This window comes from Phacochoerus africanus, chromosome 3 (genome assembly GCF_016906955.1).
Source record: "Phacochoerus africanus isolate WHEZ1 chromosome 3, ROS_Pafr_v1, whole genome shotgun sequence".
NCBI lineage: Eukaryota > Metazoa > Chordata > Mammalia > Artiodactyla > Suidae > Phacochoerus > Phacochoerus africanus.
Window position 1 is genome coordinate 57,988,058 of NC_062546.1, and position 16,519 is coordinate 58,004,576.

At 40.7% G+C, this 16,519-nt stretch overlaps 1 protein-coding gene across 33 annotated transcripts in view; it reads right to left on the bottom strand.

The window, feature by feature from the left end:
* The window catches only part of PCM1 (pericentriolar material 1), a 106,701-nt gene extending 92,843 nt beyond the window's left edge, over nucleotides 1–13,858 (bottom strand). For 11 of the 33 annotated variants that reach the window (XM_047771849.1, XM_047771835.1, XM_047771836.1 and 8 more), the window contains exon 1: nucleotides 13,509–13,850. The gene's annotated coding sequence lies outside the window, so the exon portion shown is untranslated. Of the gene's footprint in view, nucleotides 1–13,508 lie in introns of all 33 variants that reach the window. The other 22 variants (XM_047771852.1, XM_047771846.1, XM_047771843.1 and 19 more) reach the window with 4 other exon arrangements.
* Between the last annotated feature and the right edge of the window lie 2,661 nt (nucleotides 13,859–16,519).

Below are 16,519 nucleotides of genomic sequence, written 5' to 3' on the forward strand. Positions count from 1 at the left end.
AAAAAGGGCAGAACTGCTCTGTATGGAACATGGAGAGAGGTTTGGTTTTAATGGGAAGGAAAGTAACGGTAAAATGAAAACAGCATGAGAGAAACAGGAGTAGGTTGATGAGTGGCCAATAAAAGCCCAGAATACAATGGCTAAGAATATTTTTAAAATAGCAATGCCCACTGCCCTATTTTTTATTACATTGCTGCTACCTCATAGTTTTCCCTAAATCTTGATATAGTCTACTAAAGTCACAAATACCATCACTAAAAAAAAAAGTGGGGGAGTTCCCACTGTGGCTCAGTGGGTTAGGAAGCTAACTAGTACCCATGAGGATGCGGGTTCAATCCCTGGCCTAAGTGGGTTACGGATCTGAGATTGCCATGAGCTGTGGCATAGGTGGTGTAGGTTGCAGACCTGGCTTGGATCCTGAGTTGCCCTGGCTGTGGCATAGGCTGGCAGCTGCAGCTCTGATTCATCCCCTACTCTGAGAACTTCCAAATGCCACAAATGTGGCCCTAAAAAGCAAAAACAAACAAACAAACAAAAAAAAACAACACACCTGGGTCAGAAAGCTGAAAAACAGAAGAAACAATGGTATAAGTAAAGGTTCAGAGACAGAGATGATCATGAAAAAGTAGGATTTCTACAGGGTCTTGTGGAGGACACTGGATTTCTACTAGTTATGGAACTGCGCAGGCTAGAGGGGAACTGAATGAAAGAGATGAGATAACTTTATCTACGATTCAAGAGGCAGGGAAAGCCATTAGACAGGATTATTACAGGTTTCTCAGTTTACAAACACGACACTAACATGCAAAGGATATAATTTTTCCAAGGTCATTCAACTAAAAATGTCAAAAAAGAATACAAATCCAAGTTGCTTTGATTCTAAAATCCTAACTTCTCTCATTCACTAGAATGTAATATTACAAGGATTATCACCATCCCTGACAAAGAAGGATTTATCCCATGGGTATCTGAATGCTAGGATGTATATATTAAAACAGATTAAACAGATTATATGAAAGGTTAAATATTATCATTTCAAAATAAAAAATAATATGCTAAATTCAATACAATTTGAAAAAAATCGTAAAAATTATGAATACACTGGCACTTTCAGCTATATGTATTTTTACTTATTTTCAGTAGCATGTATTGCTTTTTTAAAAAATGTTACTGAGGTATAGCTAAATGTACAATATTGCATAATTTTTCAGGTGTACAATATATAAGTTTCAGTGATTCATAATTTATAAAGGTTATACTAAATGAGCATATATTACCTTAATAATTTTCTAGAAAGTTGAAAAGTTATTTTAAATCAATAACTAATGATCTTAAAATGTGAAGGATCGTCCTATTAAAAGATCAAAACATGACTGTCACATATAAGTTATTTAGCATTGTTTTTGTTGGGCTGCACCCACTGCACACAAAAGTTCCTGGGCCAGGGAAAAAATCCAAGCAACTGCAGTGATAACAACAAATCCTTACCTAACCTACTTACTTAACTGCTAGGCCACTAGGGAACTCCTGCATTGTTCTGAAGTTGTTTCAAAATTGAAACTCTTACAAAACAGAAAAATATGAAATAGAAATATTAATACGGAAAAGAGAAACAGTTGTATTCTTAAAAAATATGTATTAAAAAACCTAGAGAAGAGTTCCCATCGTGGCGCAAAGGAAACGACTCCAACTAGGAACCATGAGGTTGTGGGTTCGATCCCTGGCCTTGCTCCGTGGATCAAGAATTAGGGGTTACCGTGAGCTGTGGTGTAGGTCACAGACTCGGCTTGGATCCCTTGCTGTGGCTGTGGCATAGGCTGGCAGCAACAGCTCCGATTTGACCCCTTAGCCTGGGAACCTCCATATGCTGCAACCCTAAAAAGCAAAAAAAAAAAAAAAAACAAAAAACAAAAAATTAAACCTAGAGAACCTCAAAATATCACAAATAACCAGTTAGAAATATACTGGGTGGGCATGATATCCCTTAAAATAGTGCTAAAAAGTAAAATTATCTAGAAATAATATAATTCTGCCCTACGTGAAGCAGCAGGATTAAACTCTATAAAACAATGTTAAGAGAACATTTAAATAAGTAGAAAAACAATCTCCCCTGATGAGAAGACTACACATACCAATTTTTCTAAATGTATAGACTTAATGAAATATCAACTTACACAACTCAGTAGCAAAAAAGCCTACAACCCAATTGAAAAATGGGCAAAGGACCTGAATAGACATTTCTCCAAAGAAGATACACAGATAGCCTACGAGCACATGAAAAAATGTTCAACATCACTGATTATTAAGAAATGCAAATCAAAACTACTATGAGGTACCATCTCACACCAATCAGAATGGCCATCATTATTAAGTCTGAAAATAACAAATACTGGAGAGGGTGTGGAGAAAAGAGAACCCTCCTGCACTGTTGGTGGGAATGTAAATTGGTACAACCACTATGGAAAACAGTATGGAGGTACCCTAGAAAACTATACATAGAACTACCATATGACCCAGCAATCCCACTCTTGAGCATATATCTGGACAAAAAAACTTTCCTTGAAAAAGACAGATGCACCCGTATGTTCACTGCAGCACTATTCACAATAGCCAAGACGTGGAAACAACCCAACTGTCCACAGATGATTGGAATAAGACATATATACAATGGGAGTTCCCATCGTGACACAGTGGTTAATGAGTCTGACTAGGAACCATGAGGTTGCAGGTTTGATCCCTGGCCTTGATCGGTGGGTTAAGGATCTGGCGTTGCCATGAGCTGTGGTGTAGGTCGAAGACCTAGCTTGGAGCCCATGTTGCTGTAGCTGTGGCGTAGGCTGCCGGCTACAGCTCCGATTGGACACCTAGCCTGGGAACCTCCATATGCTATGGGAGCGGCCCTAGAAAAGGCAAAAAAAAAAATATATATATATATATATACACACACACACACACAATGGAATACTCAGCCATAAAAAAGAATAAAATAATGCCATTTGCAGCAACATGGATGGAACTAAAGGCTCTCATACTAAGTTAACTAAGTCGGAAAGAGAAAGACAAATACCATATGTTATCACTTTATCTGGAATGTAATATACAGCAAAAATGAACCTTTCCATAGAAAAGAAAATCATGGACATGGAGAACAGACTTATGGTTGCCAAAGGGGAGGGGGAGGAAGTGGGATGGACTGGAAACCTGGGGTTGACAGATGCAAATTACTGCCTTTGGAATGGATAAACAATGAGGTCCTGCTGTATAGCACTGGGAACTATACCTAGTCACTTATGATGCAGCATGATAATGTAAGAAAAAAGAATGTATACATGCATATGTGATTGGGTCACCTTGCCGTACAGTAGAAAATTGACACAACACTGTAAACCAGCTATAATGGAAAAAAATAAAAATCATTATTAAAAAAAAATAAAACGAATAATCCCACTGGGATTTCCCCTTGTGGTGCAGCGGAAACGAATCCGACTAGTATCCATGAGGACAGAGGTTCAATCCCTGGCCTCGCCCAGTGGGTCAGAGATCCATTGTTACCGTGAGCTGTGGTGTAGGTCACAGAAACAGCTTGGATCCAGTGTTGCTACGGTTGTGGCGTAGGCTGGCAGCTACAGCTCTGATGTGACCCCTAGCCTGGGACTTCCATATGCTGCAGGTTTGGCCCTAAAAAGCTGAATGATTCTTAAAAATCCCCGGGAAGTATAAACAAGTCAGAAAAAAATTATCTGAAAAATAAAAGCAAGAACAGCAATAAAGGTCAGGATATTCAACCACTTTCAGTATCTATATAGTTAAATCAATACCAGCCCAAGAAGAAATCCTCAAATACATTCAAGTAGAAAAATTTAATGACAAAAGTTAATTATGGCTACTATCTATTTTGTTCACTATATGCCAAGCACCAAGCTAAATACTTTATATGCAGTATATCCTTTAATCCTCACAAGTCTATGACATAGGATGTTTCCAGGTTGATGGGACAATTTGCCAACAACTTTGAAAAACAGTTTATTTAGAGCTTTAACAGGCTTTCTAAACTAGGATTCTTCATCTTAAACACAGAACACAGAAAGATGATTTCAGTGGCTATATTTTCTCAATTCTCCCAAGGATGGTGCCTACCAAGTACCTTTCCAGACTCAGAGAAGAGGAATTAATTCTCAATAAACAATGGATGCCTTATAGCATTAGAGTTTAATGCCCTCCCAACTGAAAAAGGCTGCCTTTATACCATAACACCAAGATAGCAAGTAGATTAAAAATAGGTAAGACTGAAGAATCAAGTAACAGACAAATAAGAAAAAAGAATGGTCTTTAAAAATAGAGAACTTACTAACTTGGAATGCAGAATAATAAGGAAAATGTTCAACCAATTTTACTTATGGGGGGGACGCTGTACCTAAGGCACATGGAGGTTCCCAGGCTCTGGGTCGAATTGGAGCGTAGCTAGCCACTGGCACACGACATAGCCATAGGCATAGGCATAGCCATAGGCATAGCCATAGCCATAGCCACAGCCACAGCCACAGCCACAGCCACGCAGGATCTGAGATGTGTCTGTAACCTACACTACAGGTCATGGCTCAACCAATTTTATTAACACAAAAGTGAATCCTAAGTATGCTAAGAATAGTAAATGACAAACTGGGGGGAAATCTGAAATAAATATGAAATACATAGTTAATAACTTTACTAAAAAAGTGCTTGAATGAAAGCAACTGTTGGTTACAAGCGTAGGAATGTGATGACTTTTGCTCTTTTCTCTGTCATCTATTTTCAGCTGTATCTTAACATCAGTTTTATGTTAGAAATATATTTACGGAGTTCCCGTCCTGGCACAGTGGTTAACAAATCCGACTAGAAACCATGAGGTTGAGGGTTCGATCCCTGCCCTTGCTCAGTGGGTTAAGGACCTGGCGTTGCCATGAGCTGTGGTGAAGGTAGCAGATGCGGCTCAGATCCTGCATTGCTGTGGCTCTGGCATAGGCCGGTGGCTACAGCTCCAATTAGACCCCTAACCTGAGAACCTCCATATGCCGCAGGAGCGGCTCTAGAAAAGGGAAAAAGACAAAAAAAAAAAAAAGAAATATATTTATGAACTTTACAAACTAATTGATACCCATAAAGAACTATGTCCAGTGAACTGAAATGACTTATTTAAGTGAAACTTTTTGCAATCACCTTTAGAGAGCAGGAACTCAAAAAAAAATACATAAGCAGTAGAGGTGATGCCATACTTAACATTACTAAAAGCAAATTATCTTAAAATGTAAATTAGAGTTGAAAATTAAGCTATTTAAATAAAAACTCTTACCAATTTTTTTCATTAAAAATGTTAGATTTTCTATCAGTAGAGTAATAAACTAAGGTTAAAATAAATTTATTAAGAATATATTTGGAGAGACATTTTATATGCTAGTTTTTATTATGATAAATTCCTCCTAAAATGAAGAGCTTTTTCTAAGGATGTATTTATAAACTAATGACTTTAAATACCATTAACATAAGTTCCTAAAAAACAATTTAAAAATTTACATTATGAGTTCCCATTGTGTGAAGTGAAAACAAATCCAACTACTGTCCACGAGGATGTGGGTTCGATCCCTGGCCTTGCTCAGTGGGTCAGGAATCTGCCATGAGCTGGGGTGGATCCACACACAACTCAGACATGGCTCAGATCCCACACTGCTGTAGGCAGGCAGCTACAGCTCTAATTTGACCCCAGCCTGGGAAATTCCATATGCCACAGAAGCAGCCTAAAAAGCAAAAAATAAATTAATTAATAGAAGTCTATGTTACAATTAGTTTGAGAAAAATATATTAAAAAAAACTTGTTTGGCTGCACCATGGCATGCGGAAGGGATGCCAGGGATCAAACCCATGCTACAGCAGTGACCTGAGCCACTGCAGTAACAACATTGGATCCTTAATCCCACTGGGCTACAAGGAAACTCTGGTCTATCAATTTTTAAAACTCTTTTCAAAGGCTATTTGCTAAATAAAGTCTACTAAGTTTATAAAGTAAACAACTTTGTCCACTGTTTCACTGTAATCAACATAAGATAGAATATTTAATAACTTAATAATGATACCAAATGGTTTGAAGGGTACACTCCTATAGAAGTAAAATTACTGACAACCTCAGTTAAGAGTCAATTCCATAACTGAAATGCATTTTTTGATGGGAAGGGGTTAAAAATAAAGGAAGTCATTAGATGATTTTTTTCAAGTTGTGAGGGAAAGCAGGCAGAGATGATCAAAAGAAAGTTTCATTAGAAGGAAGGTATCTTGAGCATGTTTAAAATTTTGTTGGAATAGAGCTCACAGAGAAAGATACTAAAAATGCAAAAGAGAAAGAAGATAATGTGTGGTCTCTGAAAAAGTGGGAGTGACTGGCATCCAGGGTGTAAGAAAATGATTAGCTTCACACAGGAAAAGAACATCTCTTTCATTGAAATAAAAGAAAGAAAGGATGGAAATGAATACAGGCTGGTTAGCAGATCTGGTGATAGGAAGTTGAGGGAATTCATTTGTGACTGTTTAGTAAAAAGGATCATTCATTAATTGTGCCAGGTTTAGATAGCAGTGTCTGAGAGACTGAAGAAGAGTGATAAGAAAGACTATGAACAGCACTAGGGAGAGCAAAGAACATTCACTGGCATCAATAATGTATCGTTAATCTGCTGTGTGAATTTTTTCCCCAGCAGTGCTTATCAGTCTGGGTATAAAAACTCCATTGAGTCCACTCAAAGTTGGGGTTTTGCCAGACAGGTTTAATAGAGAGTTCTCATTGTGGCTCAGAGGGTTAAGGACGTGACGTTGTCTCTGTGCAAATGTGGATTCGTTCCCTGGTTTTGGTCAGTGGGTTAAGCATTAGGTGTTGGCATTGCCACAAGCTGTGGTGTAGGTCACAGATATAGCTCAGATCCAGTGTTGCTGTGGCTGTGGCATAGGCCGGCAGCTGTAGCTCCAATTCGACCCCTAGCCTGGGAACTTCCATGTGCAGCAGGTGCAACTAAATTAAAAAATAAATAAATAAATAAATTCTTCTACTTCAAATAAGCACTTCTATCCATCCTATGACCTAGTAAATTAAACTGAAACTATTATTTATAAATTTCATTTTTCTACTTTTGAAAGCTTTATTTAGCTTCCTTATCTTGCAAAGAGATGAAATGCCAAAACACCACAGCAATTTATAAGCTACTCTGAGTGACTCATCTTTCAGAAGAAAAAGTCTGTTGCAGGATTCTCACTATGGGAATTATTATTTATCTATCTACGTAGAACATCACAGTATTAATTACTAGGAAAATATCCATGGCTGACTAAGGTTACCTTCAAAATAAAAAGAATTAAAGAAAAATATTATTTTCCCTAAAATCTTTAAAATTCAGATATTATTTCTCAAATAGTATTAAATTACTCATTACTGTCCCTGAAAATATCTTACTCCTCAACTGACAGCTATAAATCAAGGTTTTATAAACATTTATATAGGAGTTCCCATAGTGGCACAGCAGAAATGAATCCGACTGGGAACCATGAGGTTGTGGGTTCAATCCCTGGCCTCGCTCAGTGGTTGAGGATCCGGCATTGCTGTGAGCTGTGGTGTAGGTCACAGACACGGTTCAGATCCTACACTGCTGTGGCTGTGGTGTAGGCCGGCAGCTACAGCTCCAATTAGACCCCTAGCCTGGAAACCTTCATATGCCGCAGGTGTGGTCCCCCCCAAAAAAGATAAAAATAAATAAATATTTACCCAAATAAAATAATGTAGAAAATATAGGTTTTTTTCTAAATATTTACTTTTCTAAAATAACCAAGGTTGGCATTTTATGTTATCTGTACCAGTTTTTTTTTTTTTTTTTGGTCTAAATTTTTAGGGCTGCACTCTGGCCTATGAAGGTTCCCAGGCTAGGGGTTGAATTGGAGCTGTAGCTGCCGGCCTACACCACAGCCACAGCCACAGCCATGCCAGATCTGAGCCACGTCTGCAACCTACACCACAGCTCACAGCAACACCATATCCTTAACTCACTGAATCCTCATCCTCATGGGTGCTAGTCAGGTTCATTAACCACTAAGCCACAATGGGAACTTTTGTACCTGTTTTCTAAAGGTTGCATTATTTGAAATATTTTATTAATTATATGAAGGAAAGACCCAGTATACTGTTTTTAAAGTCTTAATCCAATGCACAGCTGTACTAAGTAGTTAACGGAAACTGAGAGGAAAATTTGTATTTGACATTACGTGTTGTTTAGTTTCATTTAAGGAATTTCCCAATTTCTTCTCTGCACCTAAAAATCACACAGGATCTTTTCAAATAGTTCTTTCAATTTGGCACTTTGTAAAAATTTCAATAATTTTTTAGACATCTCTCTATAACTACCCTCCTTAAATTAAAAAAAAAAAAAAAACTCTTAAGGTATTAGGGGGAGGGGGATAGACTGCAACAGCAGACTGCAATGTAACACTCAATTAGAATCAGCGGAAATTTGATTAGACCTCACTATGTACCAAGTATTGCACTGGGTCCATCTATGGTACAGTTACTCTGTGCAGAGCATTTCCATACCGAGAAAATTTAATATAACCTTACTTTCTATAAAAGCAAGTGAGAACCCCAAGGTCAATTAAATTCTGCTTGCTAAAACTTCTCTCCAATTTATATTCAAATTATCTCTTGTTATTGATTACACATTGTTCCCAAATATCCCTCCTACTTCTTTAGCTTCAATAAAATCCAAATCGGAAGTGACCTTGTGGTCCAGGGGGTTACAGATCCAGCATTGCCACTGCAGCATCTCTGGTTGCTGCTGTGGTGGAGGTTCAATCACCAGCCCAGGAATTTCAATAAGCCAGGGGCACAGTCAAAAAAATAAAATAAAATCCCAAATTGATCCAAAAGTACTATTTCCTTAGAAATTCTTTCTGAAAGAAGATGTTACTCTTCCTAGATGCTCAGATTCTCAGGAAAAAGAATAATGTTTACAGGCCATTCTTATTTAACAATGCTCAACCTTCCTCTTTTAAATAAATGAGCCATCAGGAGTTCCCAACGTGTCGCAGCGGAAATGAATCTGACTAGGAACCATGAGGTTGTGGGTTCGATCCCTGGCCTTGCTCAGTGGGTTAAGGATCTGGTGTTGCCGTGAGAGGTGGTAAAAGTCGCAGACGCGGCTCAGATCTGGCGTTGCTGTGGCTCTGGCGTAGGCTGGTAGCAACAGCTCTGATTAGACCCCTAGCCTGGGAACCTCCATATGCCATGGGTATGGCCCTAAAAAGACAAAAGACAAAAAAAAATTAAAAATAAGAATAAATTAGCCATCAAAAATATCATGCTTCCTGGAGTTCCTGTTGGTGGCTCAGTGGAAACGAATCTGACTAGCATCCGTGAGGACCCAGGCTCCATCCCTGGCCTCGCTTACTGGGTTAAGGATCTGGCACTGCTGTGAACTGTGGCGTAGGTCACAGACATGGCTTGGATCTGGTGTTGCTGTGGCTCTGGTATAGGCTAGTAGACAGCTCGGATTCAACCCCTAGCCTGGGAACCTCCATATGCCCTGGGTGCGGCCCTAAAGAGACTAATAAATAAATAAATAAATCACGCATCCCATCTTGAGTACCACTTCCTACTATCCGCCCCAAGACAGTTTTACAGTTTTCTTGATAAATGGCTCATGGTTTCACTCTCCACTTCATTCTCTACTTTCATGAGCTGAGTATTTGTAATGATTTTCTAAGACTCTGACCTCTGTTCCAACATCCATCTCACTTCTCTATTCTAATACTGTTCTTACTATGTCCAGAATTCAAGATCCTGAACTTGTGAAATCCCTCTTTCCAAACCCAAGTCCTTGCATTCTACTCTTACTTGCTTGTTCCTGCCCAACCTATTCTAGATCCTGCTGAATATTTCCAGTCCCTTGATCATTTCCCTTTTCAAGAATCCAGCAATCCCTCACTTCTTTACTCAACTCAAACACACACTCAAGTAAGCCATTCCAAAAATGCCTTGCCTAGCATCCTTGACCTCGTCACCTATTTACTAATTTTATCAACTCAGTTATGGATAAACCCCACTAACTAGTCTCTTGTATTCTACTCTCAAACTGTCAAGCAGTCGTATAGTTATAAAACAGCACTGACTGTGTCCACTATTAAGGTATACTATACTATGCTATACACTCACTTTCAAAATGTAGGTATACTCCCTGAGGTAAGGAATCATATTTGTTTGGCTTACTGCCTTATTTCTAGTACTTTACAGCCATTAGGTCACACATTGTAGCACTCAATTTATGTGATAAATGTACTTCTATATCCCCCTTACTGGCTTCTTAATAAATTCCCTACAGCAATTATCTCCAACCCTTTCTACTTTTCTTAAATCTTAAATACACTTGCCCCCTTTACAAACAGCCAAATCTCTTATTGAGAAAACCAAGGTCTTCTAAAGTGAGTTTCACTCAGTTGCCCTATATCTTTATTCTATTTTATCCATCTTCCCTAATGTGTTAAAAGGAAAATTATTTTAACTGATTTTATAACTATTTTATTCAATGACTGTTACGCACGCCAGTGTTAAGAACTCTAATACAGAAACTCACATTTGACCTTTCCCACTCCCACTTTTCTTGTCTTATTCTGTTATACTCTGTCAATTAAAAAAAAAGAATTATGATTAAGATATGAATGGACAGGAGTTCCCGTCGTGGGCACAGTGGTTAACAAATCCGACTAGGAACCATGAGGTTGCGGGTTCGGTCCCTGCCCTTGCTCAGTGGGTTAAGGATCCGGCGTTGCCGTGAGCTGTGGTGTAGGTTGCAGACGCGGCTCGGATCCTGTGTTGCTGTGGCTCTGGCGTAGGCCGGTGGCTACAGCTCCGATTCAACCCCTAGCCTGGGAACCTCCATATGCCGCGGGAGCGGCCCAAGAAATAGCAACAACAATAACAACAACAACAACAACAACAACAAAAAGACAAAAGACAAAAAAAAAGATATGAATGGACAATACATTTTCTCATGATAGCTTATTTCATAAGGGAGCTGAAGATTTGTCTGCTTTCCTCTAAAGCTAGGACATATGAAACATTTTGAAAATGGGCTATCTTAAAATTTTAACAGTGGAATTAAATTCTCGGTTTTTTTTTTTTAAAGAGAAATTATTGCTAAAATGCCTTGAACATAAATTTATTCTAATCTCATTCTTTAGTCATTTAATTTCGAAATGGTTAGCAATTACTTTGCATTCCCTCAATGAACCTACACTGGCTTTTTTTTTTCTGCTGGTCAGAGAATACATAACCAGCATCTGACAATGCATAAAAACTAATGTTTAAAATAATTTTAGACGGCTAAAAAACAAAACAAAAACAAAAACTCCAGTCAAAAGTATACATAATAAGCTCAAAAAGTAGAGGAGTTTGTGAATTAAAAAAAAAAAGCCAATTAATAGAAAAATTGTAGAGGATGACTTAAGAGTAAATGAATCTGGAACAAGAAGCTATCCAAATAGTTGTTATAGGATACAGTTAAATTCAATGGGCTGAAGAAATTCTGTGAAGACAAAGACATTTTGAATGGTACTGCATAAACTATTCTAGTATTTAATAATTAGGAATAATATGGCTTTTTTCTAACAAAAGTAGGAAAGCATACCAAATTGGCAGGCTTTTTAAAAAGCAGGAGAAACAGGGCAGCAAACCTGGACTGTTTACTACATAGGAGAGCCCTCAACCATGCACTGGTATTTTGATAGCAGCCTCCATCATAAAGTCCTCTACTATAACAGGAAGGCCAACAACATATATAATGATGTCAAATTACCTGTTTAGAAACTAGTTTTTGCTTTCCTACTTCACGCTGCAAAGCTGCTGTCGGCTTATGATTTAAAAAAACAAACACTTTAGTAAATTCTATACTTACACTATGAAGCACAGAATAACAAACACTATATTTATACCCTAAAGTATGTCTAGAAAATCGACAGGAAAGGAAAAATTTATTAATATTTTAAACTCAACTTACTTTAATCCTTTAGGAATACAATGTGGTATACATAAATGTTTAAATCCTCCAAACGTGTAAGATTCTACCAAAAAACAATGTGATATCTTAATATCTACTAATGCAATTATCATGTAAAGATCCATGCCAAAGTTTTATTCTTCGGATTGATCAAGTCATTAACTCCCTGTCATTCAAAACTACTGCAGAACTTTGCATACTCGTTATTGAAAAAATTTTATTTTTTTCATAAAGCTAGCTAGCTACTTTATTAAAACAAAACAAAAACAAAACCCTCGACGCTACATAAACACAAGGTTTACTTTTCAAGGTTTACTTTCTTAGTTTCAAAAACTAAGAATTACAATGGTTTCCAGTGGCCCTCACTGGGAAGGTGAAAGGGAAAGAGAGGAGCAGGTGCACCCGAAGCTTTACAACACCCACTCCAGTAACCAGAGAATACCAGAAGGCGGAGTCTGGAAGGTAGTTATGGGGCGGGGGTGGAAGGGGCACTCAGAAAGCCCGCTTCTTCTGACGCCAAAACACGATCAGTCACCCACAGAACCCAAGACACAGACAGACCTCGAATCGGTCCAAAAAAAAAAAAAAATCCAGACATGGCGAGCGTGACGAAATTGAGGAGCGGGCGGCGGGATTAAAAATTCGGCCGGTCCACCTCCCAAGCAGGACTTTCCACCTAATTCCCAAACGTCAGTTTCTGCAAAGCTAGCAACGCTCCCCAAATCCCATTTGGCATTTAGTTTTCCCCACTCTGGGCCGATCCGAACTGACCTGCAGTCAGGGATGGCGGGGGGGAGCAATGGGCGGGGGGAGGGAAGAGCTAGGAAATTTAACATTCCCGTCGCCAGCATAAAACCCCTCTTAGCCAAACTCAGGAACGCCTCCCCCGGCCCTTCCGCTCGAAGAACACCCGAGACAGCAAAAATGCCGCTGCTCACAGCCCAACCCCAAAATCGCGTCGCTCCTCATCCGCCCTTCTCCACCCCAAATTCTGGACATCCAGAGCCCCACAGAATGGAATCTAGGGGGAAGAGGGGAGAGCAGAAGCGCAGTGATGAAGGCCCCTGGCTATGAAAAACTAGACTCCCCGCCCCTGGCAATCAAACCGCAGCCCCCTACTCCGTTTCCTCCACTCGCAACGGACATTCCTGGAACTCCCGAGTCGCAAGGCGGCCTCCTCCGCGGGCAAGAAAGAGAGAGGGGCGGGGAGGCTAGAAGGGAGTTCTGAAAACGCCAATGCGTCTCCAGATGCGTACCCCGAGATTGCGTCGGTTCGTCCGGAGTAGGGGGCGGGCTGCCTGCCCAGCAGACTGGAAGCAAGAGGACCCAGGAGCCCAGACCAAGGCGTGAGCCCGACGCCAGGCCCTCCAGGGTCAAGCGTGTCAGAGCCGTTGCTCTCCCGCCCAGAGCCGCGCTACCCTCGGTTGCCAAGGGCTGAGGACGCGCAGGCATTACCTGTAAACGAAGCACAAGCTCCTGCCAAGAGCGGAGTAGCGGTCGCTCCCACGCCTCGCCACCGGCAGCGGTCTTCCCTTCGAGTCCGTACCAGGGAGAGTCCCCAAGTTCCCTGCTGCTTAGGGCCCAATGGCCGCCTCTTCTACTTCAGCTACTCGGCGCCAACCGCCGCAGCCACCGCCATCTTAGGATCTCATTGTGGTGGGAGAAGAGGGGCGGGGGGGACTGCAGAGGGGCAACGGGAGGGGAGACCTGCGCCGTCTCCGCGGCAACGGCCGCGCGGGGGCGAAACTCGCCCGGGCGGGAGCTACAGTGTGATCCACGCTCTAGACTGGAGTCATGTGATCCGCTGGAGTCTATGGTGTCACCTCTGGCAGCGGTGCCTATTACACAAACGAGCCACTGGAGACTACATATCCCAGAATGCCAGGTCAACCTGAGGTTATACGCGCCCGCTCAGCCGCCCAAAAGAAATGACTACAAGTCCCAATATGCTGTGCGCTTCGGGCGCCGATCGCCCTGCCAGGGGCTGGAGGCCCTGACGGAAGTGGATTGACTTCCGCCTCAGGTAGCTGGGAAGTGCGCAGAGGCGCGTAGTGGTTTCCGTGGGGCTTCCAGCTCCGGGTTGTGCTGGCTGGAGTAGGAAAGACTAAAGCTGGGGATCGCTCTCCTGTTCCCTGTCCACCAACAGCTTCATCACAGGAAGGTTGAAAACAAAAGGGCCCGTGCAATCTGGTCCTAAGTTTACACGTGAGGAAAATCCCATGAGTTAATTGGAGGAACATCATACAGCTGGTCAAGGATAGAGTCACACATGTTAATAATTAACACCGCCTTGGATTAATGCCCTACTTTTTCCTTTGAAGAACCACTGACCTTCATCAAAATTTAGTATCCAGAAGTTTTCTCTAAGACTATAGTCTTTGAATTCTTTTTTTATTCTTCTCTCAGCAGCGACACTTTTAAGGTTAGTTTATTTACACATTCTCCCTTAAAATGCTAGGGAATGCAAATTTGTTCGCGGGAAGCATAGTGAAGTCAAACAGAGAAATCAGTTTGGAGCAGAAAAAAGTTAATTTTAGGGCCATGCAAAGAGAAGGGTGGCTCATGCTGCTAAAACATGGAACTCTGTAAAGGGTTTTGGCAAAGCATTTTTAAAAGCCAGGGAAGGGAAGGGAGTTGCAGGGTGTGTGTTCAGCTCCTGCACAGCTCTCTGGTTGAAGGTGAAGTAACAGCGTGGTGTCTTCCGGGTTGACATCAATCCTTAGGCTCCAGGAGGCTAGAGGACCATGGGCTCATTGTCATCAAGTAGTTAACATCGTGAGTTTTGTGGGAGGTTTTCACATTTGTAAAACAACTCTGAAAATGTGCATCGGATAGTGTTATCTAGGTACTTCAGAGAGGAGCTAAAGCATAGGATATGGGGGGAAAGACGTGCCCCCAAGGCCCCACAGGGTCCTACTTCATTACAAACCCTAAAAATATGGTCAAGTGACAACGCCTGTGTGGCTATCTGAAAATTTTGAAATGCTAGCCAATTTTTCTTGCATGCAAGGACATTGTTTTTTTAAGACCGTTTGTAATTGTGGGATAATTTTGTTTTACGCAAAATAAAAATAGGAAGAATGAAGAATGGCATCTGGGTTCCAACAGCAAATTGTTCTGTTACCAATAGAAATTTTTTCACAAAAGCAATTAATAGAACTGCATCTCAGTACATAATTCAGATAAAACCCTTCCTGCTGCTGTAATTTGCAGCTGAATCCAGGTTCCATTCCAGTACAGTGATCTTTGACACTGTTTATTTGTCATACTTTTTTTTGGCCACAGTGAGTAGTGACTTGACATGGGATCTCAGTTCCCAGACCAAGGACTGAATCCATGCCATAGTGGTGAAAGCACTAAGTCCTAACCACTAGACTACTAGGGAACTCCCTGAGGTACATTTTAAAATACTTTCTGTATGTCTAATAGTGCTAATTACTTAGGTAACAAAAGCATAGTCCATGCCCTTTAAAAGCAAATATTTTAGTGAATGATGAAGAAATAGGATATGATATAAATCAATTCTGTTTTGTAAGAAAACTCAGAGCACAGAGCAGCTAATGGATTGTATTTACTGTAGTCCACCATGCCTTAGGCCTCATTGTAATTCCACCGTGCTCTAAGATCTTGGATAAGTTACTTAACGTTTCTGAGCTTCAATTTGCCTCATCTATGAAATGAGGAGAAACTAATAATATTCTTACCTTGGAAGGATTTTTTTTAAAAATAGTGTTTATTTTGTACTAAGCATTTCATCTATTGTGATTTTCTTTTTATTTTTTTTAAATGGTTTACTTTTGCCCTTAATTTTTTATTTGTTTATTTTTTTGTCTTTTTGCCATTTCTTGGGCCGCTCCCTCGGCATATGGAGGTTCCTAGGTTAGGGGCCAGTCTACGCCAGAGCCACAGCAATGCGGGATCCGAGCCGCGTCTGCGACCTACACCACAGCTCACGGCAACACCGGATCGTTAACCCACTGACCAAGGGCAGGGATCGAACCCGAAACCTCATGGTTCCTAGTCGGATTCGTTAACCACTGCGCCACGATGGGAACTCCTATTGTGATTTTCTTAATTCTCACAACTATCCTGAAGAGATTGGTTCTGCATCAGTTCATTTTACTAATGATAGATTAAATAAGTCACCAAAGTTCTGACAGCTCCAAGTGAAAGAGGCCAGGTCTAAACTGAGGTCTACTGACTCCTTGGAGGGATTTTTTGATTAAGAAAATGCACGGGAGGAGTTCCCGTCCTGGCTCAGTGGAAACAAATCCAACTAGGAACCATGAGATTGCGGCTTCGATCCCTGGCCTCACTCAGTGGGTTAAGGATCAGACGTTGCTGTGAGCTACCTGGTTGCAGATGTAGCTCGGATCTGGCATTGCTGCGGCTCTGGTGTAGGTAGGCTGGCAGCTGCAAGTTTCGATTTGACCCCTAGCCTGGGAACCTCCATGTTCCTTGGATAT